This window comes from Schistocerca cancellata, chromosome 3 (assembly GCF_023864275.1).
Source record: "Schistocerca cancellata isolate TAMUIC-IGC-003103 chromosome 3, iqSchCanc2.1, whole genome shotgun sequence".
Classification (NCBI taxonomy): domain Eukaryota; kingdom Metazoa; phylum Arthropoda; class Insecta; order Orthoptera; family Acrididae; genus Schistocerca; species Schistocerca cancellata.
In genome coordinates this window covers 275,412,942-275,420,344 of record NC_064628.1, presented here as the reverse complement: position 1 = coordinate 275,420,344, position 7,403 = coordinate 275,412,942, and positions in this window count along the sequence as shown.

Here is a 7,403-nt window from a genome sequence, read left to right as displayed (position 1 = left end):
AGATATATTTGTCTTATCTAACTCCTTTATCACCTTTTAATTAAATTAGCTTCTGCATAACCATGCTCTTTGATGTAACGTCTATTTAAATGTTTTATTCATTATTTATGACAATTTCGTAATTGCAATTAATCTGTGGATGTAATTTCAAAACTAACTTGATGTAAGAGAACGCAAATGTTAAAACTTTTTTTGTGATATTGGTTCATGCATAGGGCGTGTACGTTTGTAATCATGTAAAATCTGGAGGGAAAGGTGGAACAACAAAGTCCCTTTGTGGCAAGAGTCGGTCGGTGAATAGCGGGCAAAGTGTTCTCATTTTCTGAACTGAATGAGGTAATGAGTACTGCAAGATTATATAGCTTCGGATGTACATGTAATTCAGCTTATTATTCATGGCATATTTTGGTTAGCTCTCTACTAATAAGATCCGACGCTAAGAAGAGAATTTTCAGAGCTTATGACAATGCAAGAGCCATGGATAATTTTGTCGCTTTTTTGAGTAGCACAGGACGCCAACAATGCCACCACCTTCATCTCAAATTATCAGCTAACTATTTTATAACTGCATGGGCCACTTACGTGGTTTCTTTTTCAATAATAAGTTTCTGTACTATAAACTTCGTTGTTGGGCTCCAATTCTAAGTGCTACGATGTAACCGAGTATCCTCCTATACTGATTTGAAAAGTTGTTTTGGTAAACATTCCGTACAGTTAACAATCTTCATGCAGTAAAAAATTTGATAACTATACAATGAGCCTAAGTTCTGTAGTACTCCACGCATTTTTCATGAAAACATAGATAAAGTTTTATCAAAGTACAGTTGCCAAGAAAATATTAAATATCGGTCTTTTTGAAATCTCGGTACAGTACTACAGTTACCTGCAAAACGACGTAATGATTCATAACAGTTCCTGGCTGGTAGACTGCGAGGTGCAACTATAAGGATTAATTATTGCGCAGGTCTAGAAGTAACCGTGTTTATAATGTCTTGTGTATATAGTTAACAGTGTTTCCCCTGTTGTTCGTAACTAAAACATTCAGTCTTGATCTGAATCTGTTAACAAATTGGTTTCTGGGTCCCCATGCTAATTGTTGAGGCAGATTTACTTTTCATATTACAACTACAGCATTAATGTAGTGCACTTGCAACCTGTTTAACATTCATGTGCTATAATAAGCAACTGGCTACAACTATCCAAACTATACCAGATCCAGATCGAATTCGCTTCTTAAACCAATTCTAAGCCTGGCCTGCCATCCGAGAAAGATTAATGGGCTCCCTGCAATATTCTGTGTCACCTGAAACCGTTGGTCGGGAACTACCAGCAGCCGAGTAGGGAATTACCGTCCCATCCTTACTCTATCGTTAACAACACGCAAACGGCTTCAGGAAGTATGGGACTGCTAATAAATGGCATTGCATTGTGTCCAGCGATGAATCGCGGTTCTGCACTACCCAGCACGATCATCATCTGCAAGTATGGTGGCGACATGGGTGAGGTCCCGTTCTTTCAGTGTTTTGGAGAGACACAACGGTGTTACTCTTGGAATAAGGGTGTGGGAAGCCGTCTGTTATGTTCACAGCTGCTAGTGATTGAGAGATCTCTGTCGCACGATGGAAGATGACGGACATCCTGGGTCTATCTGTGTTATCCTTCATGTGAGAGTACCGTGATGCTATTTTTCAACATGACAGTGCTCGTACACACATAACATGTATCTCTATAAACTGTCTGCGTGATGTTGAGGTACTAGCATGGTCATAACGATCCCCAGTTCTGTCCTAGATACAACATGTGTAGGAACAGCTTGCACGTTCACGTGTCGAAGTGTCAGCATCCAAGACAGCAAGGACAATATACAATTATTGAACACCTTGAGTCAGGAGAGGTTACAACGGCTTTGGCTCACTTCCCAACTGAACCAGTGCATACATCTAGATCAGACTGGGCACATACTGATAAGAGGGCTCTTACTGTTAAGGTCTCTGTAAATTTGACTCAATTTTACAATCACTGAAAGATCATTAAGTACACTCTCAAACAATGATGTTTCGTTTTGTTTCTCCTCCTCTTCTATTTGCTTCACTTTTATCTGGTCTTTTCATAACGAACATTATCGAAGACGTTCCTGCAGCCATTACGTTTGGTATCAACCCCCAACACACATAAATGTTGACAAATATGGGAAGACTCTACCGCCGTGCATGTGTATGCGTACCAATGTGTATGCAGATGAACTGCCTAAAAGCTCACAACAGCCCCGTGTACTGTTTGCCATTAGTGAAAACAAGTACATCCATAGGGGTACTCCGCAAGCCAGCGTAATGTATGTTGCCGTCCGATTGCCGTCAGTTCCCAAATCGTAAACAGATATATAATATTGTCGACACTCCTCTGCATAAGGCAGAAACGCCCCGAACTTGATCCTGGAGTACGCATTTATTGATGAAAGAAGAGTCTTTGATTTGTATTTTAGTTTCGGGTCACGAAATTTTGAGAGCAATTACGTGATGCAGGAAATCATCCTTGTAGCTGCGTAGTTCACCACTGAGTGTCGATGGCATGCACTTCAGAGGTTGTATTTCTTCCGATTCCATCATCCCCCACCATCTCACGACACTCTGTTGTTAAGTTGCATACTTCGCCTCAAGCAACATTTAACCACTCAAGTAATCTGATGAAAGTCCTTGTAGTTGACATGTCAACTGCTGTAGGTGATTAAGAAAAAAGTATATAGTTTACTGTCTTTAACATGATTGTACATATGACGATGCTACTGCTGCCGTCAATTATGATGATGTTATAATAAGCGAGATTTTCGACGCTATTGTACTCTTCTACTATCATTTCGAACCATGTACTGTGGTTGATTCATCCAAACTTCTGGAAGGCTGCGAAGAATCCTTCAAATGCGCTTCGGCAGAGGGCAAGATGGCTAGGAAAACTACTCCTAAGCGTGAAAATAACTGGGAATTTACTTAACGCTGAACCTGTGCTCTGACCTGAGGTATCCTCACGCAGAAATGTCAAGTCTGGAGGATAGAAACAGTAAAGTCTACACTGTTCCGTTCACTTGGTATAACAATGTGCCTGTGGTAGATAGTCAATAGCCTGAAACCTCCCGCTTCATGAACTCCATCCTGCTGCTGCTGCTGGTTGAGATCCACGAGTGGTCTCCACAGGCACGGACACGTACGGCACGTCAAGAGTTAGAACTGCAGCTTCCTCCGCCTGTTCACTCCTACCGTGCTGCCAAATCTCGCGGGTTGACGAGTTATGTGCCCCCACAACGGCGCGATCATAGCTGCACACCGGGTATCCGGCAGCGCCCAACAAACACTTCCGCACTCCTTCATGACTCAGGCTGCCCCGCTTCCTCTCTGCTGGCTGCGCGACACAGACTCTCCATACACAAAGATGAACAACGGCACAACTTCTGACATTTCCCCGTTGCTATCCATACATTAGAAAAAACGTTTCCTTGGCTATTACTCAGCAATTTAAAATATTTAAATTATAATTACAATGAATTATATTCGGTTAGAAATAAATATTACATCCCTTGGATATTAATTATGTTGTGGATTGGCCAGACAGCCAACCCACTATGAGGAAGCCGAAAGATACGCGTTTTAGCTCACGCAGACTGGCGTGAGGTCTGGAACAGAACAAGGGAATTATACTAGCAAAAAACGTACGTAGCTGCTGGAATACTTAACTTCAACCCATAATTGGTGAACATGGATCTTTACGGTACATGTTTTACAGCATCAATAGTAACTGGTAATGGCGCCTTGCTAGATCGTAGCAAATGACGTAGCTGAAGGCTATGCTAACTATCGTCTCGGCAAATGAGAGCGTAATTTGTCGGTGAACCATCGCTAGCAAAGTCGACTGTACAACTGGGGCAAGTGGTAGGAAGTCTCTCTAGACCTGCCGTGTGGCGGCGCTCGGTCTGCAATCACTGATAGTGGCGACACGCGGGTCCGACGTATACTAACGGACCGCGGCCGATTTAAAGGCTACCACCTAGCAAGTGTAGTGTCTGGCGGTGACACCACAAATTATAGTTTCTGTAATATAGGTTGCAGATTCAGAATTAGCGGCACCGTACAAGTTATAAACGGACATTAAACGTCGAAAAATTTTCCGTGTTACAAGTCCCAGGCGACGGAGCAGCAAACAGCCTAGTGCACGTCGAAGTCCGACCCGCACTAATGCTCACCAACCATGATTCAACACAGTACCACTTTCATTAGACAGGCAGCAAGGATAACATATTCTACGACTCCCAGATGAAAGACGAAGGAAGGAAGATCAGAGTTCAATGTCCTGCCGATAAAGAGGTCATGGACGGTAGGGAAGGAAATCGAACGTTCTTTTTTAAAGTGACTACCCCGACATTTGCATGGGGCGATGTAGGAAATCACGGAAAACCTAAATCTGGGTGACTAGACGCGAATTTGAACCGTCGTCCCATCGAGTGCTAACCACTGTATCACGTCGCTCGGTGGAAGATGAAAGAGTAAACCATTTGGGGATAATCCTACAGTTTCTTCGAAGTACAGCGAAAATGCTTGCTACAAAACATTACGAAACTGGAGGAGCTGCTTCCAATAAATACCTCTGTTTCTATATTTTCATTAAAATATTCAGACATGCAAAGGCATTTTTGAATCAATACGAAATATTAATATGTGTTTATGGAACCTGGGATACTGTCAGTGGTTATAGAACCGCTTCGATCTCTCGGTGTATGCTCCCCAGTCTCTGTGGAGCCCGTTTTTACATTCTGTTTTGTCTGTAGTTGGTATCATGGTAAAATTCTATAGCTATAAGTATCGTGGTTATGCGAATACCGCAAAATAGTTTTAAATCAATGGTGAAACTCTACTGTCTGTTTTCTAAGCGTTCTTCTCATGGGGCAGCTGCAACTGTACAACTCCATCATCAAAAATGCAGAAACCGCAGAACAGTTCCTTAATCCACAATCCTTTATTGTGTGCACGAACGGTTTCGGAATACTTAAAGTTACTTCATCTGGTGTAAAAAGATAAAATCACTTAGTCATCTGAGATCATCTTCATCCCAGTATTTTCACAGGGTTTTGTTTCTGGAACAGTTGTTATGGAATTTTTGTCCCTTTTACCTTTTTCACGATGAAACTATGACCAGATTGGGGTGAGGGTGACCTGAAATGATTAAGTGATTTTATTTTCTATATCAGATGATGGAACTTTAAGTGTTCCGAAACCGCTAGTCTACACAATAAAAGATACGGTAATAAGCAAGTGTTCTTCGGTTCCTTCATCTTTCAAAAATTTGTTTTGTCTGTATAGATATTTTTAATTTATACCAAGGTTTGACAATATAGTTGCATAAACCCAACACTATTAAGAAAGAAATAAAATAATAAAAATCTCTGACCCATGGCTCTCATCGCTTGATTGATTTCTTCTGCTTCAACGTTTTGATCTTCCTCTCCTCCTCCTCCTCCTCCTCCTGCCATCAAACTGACACCGAGATCAGGAATGGTGACCCAATATTGAGCCCTAATGCTAGTAGTAATACGTGCCTTAATTGACAGCAAAAAGACTTAGGGACTTTCCTTTCCGACCTCTTGCACCTTCTCTCTCTTCCCTTAAGCTCTCTGCTGCACTTGCAATGCCGGCTCAATGTGTGTACTATCATTTCGACGTGTTTACTTCCGCCTGTTATGCTCTATCAGCCTATCCTAGCCAGTGTCACTATCAACTGTCAAAACACCTCACCCCTGGCACGCTTGACAGTGACCTCTCTATTTTGAACAACTCAAATTCCGCCTCATGTCGGCTGACAACATGCCATTCGTCTTAATCTGCTCCGCATAACAGTGCCCTGCCTGCTTCGGCACGAATGCCGCAACCCATCTTTCCTCATCTTCTTTAACCTTCTCAGGACTTCGTTTTGCTCCCATGAATGCGAAAGCACGTTAAATGGTGCCGTTGATGCCCCATTTCTGCCTGTGTGCAGTGTCAATCGGTGATCGGAGTTCCGGGTGTGAGATGGAGGCAAATGTTCCCCAAAGTGAGCAGTAACTGAAAGACCAAAATAATGAATATTTTGAAGAACGTGACTATGTGTTTTCTAAAAATGAATCTACAAAAAATGGTTCAAATGGATCTGAGCACTACGGGACTTTTAACATTTTAATGTTCGCATAATAAGTTGCCGTCTCTTTAAACTAAGAATAGATGATCAATGCAGCTAGCCGCTATCTCTGGGTAATGTCTTGTCTGTATAGACGTGTATCTGTTGTCTTTAAGATCCCTTCACCTTCACACATTAGTCTATACAGTAAAGTAAGGCCCTCCAAGTTCTTGGCTTATCCGTGATAAGACAGGGTAAAATTAGACTAATGGAGGATTATTTGTATTATCTCTATTTTCATTCGCTCTCTCTCTTTCTCTCCTTTATCTATGTATAGTTTTTAGTAAATGATTTCATTACGTGATATAGTGATAAAAAGAATCAGCCAAATAGAATCTTTGGTGGAGTCCTTCGTCTTGGTAATCAGCGGCTGGCTTTAAGAGAGCTTTACATTTAATGTTACTGTTGAACACTGCAGTCAGTCGGGAGAATCAATCGTTTGGACAAATTGTTCCTTTTACGAAAGATTGCGAATTCCAGATGTGTACGAAGCCTTTTTGGACGATTTATCACAGACTCAGTGATTCCAGGCTCTCTTGGACACAGCTGAAACTTCCCCACTAATTACAGGGCCAACGTGATCGACAATTGATTCAGAAAAACTCATTCGTTCATTCACTCCAGAACAAAAAAGTCACAAACCTTATTTATGGAGGAAATCGTGTATTAAATCCATCTCCATTATATGTCCAGATCTGTGGTGATTCCACGCTTAATTATTTTCCTTTTACAATCTCTTTCTCTTCAAAACACACCACTAGCGGCACAAATGTAAATTGGCTCGCTTTAGCGAGAAGAAAAACAGAATTTGTATCTCTCAGAAACAGGTCAATCGCTCAACAGATACTCCAGAAGCTGTCCTAGTTACCACTCTAACAACCATGGAGAATGCATATCTGCATCTCAGTTATTTCAAAGAATAAATGCACTAGAAAAAACCTTGGCGTCGACGAGCTGTCGCCGCATGTATTATGAGAAAATCAGATCAGATAACTTTTCCAAAGTGAATGAATGTGAATGGTTTGATTGAAAATAATTAATTGGTGCGTTGTAGAGGGTATTTGCTGTGGGGACATTACAGGCTTAACTTCTGAGGTTATCAGTCCCCTAGAACTTAGAACTACTTCAACATAACTAACCTAAGGACATCACACACATCAATGCCCGAGGCAGGATTCGAACCTGCGACCGTAGCGGTCGCACGGTTC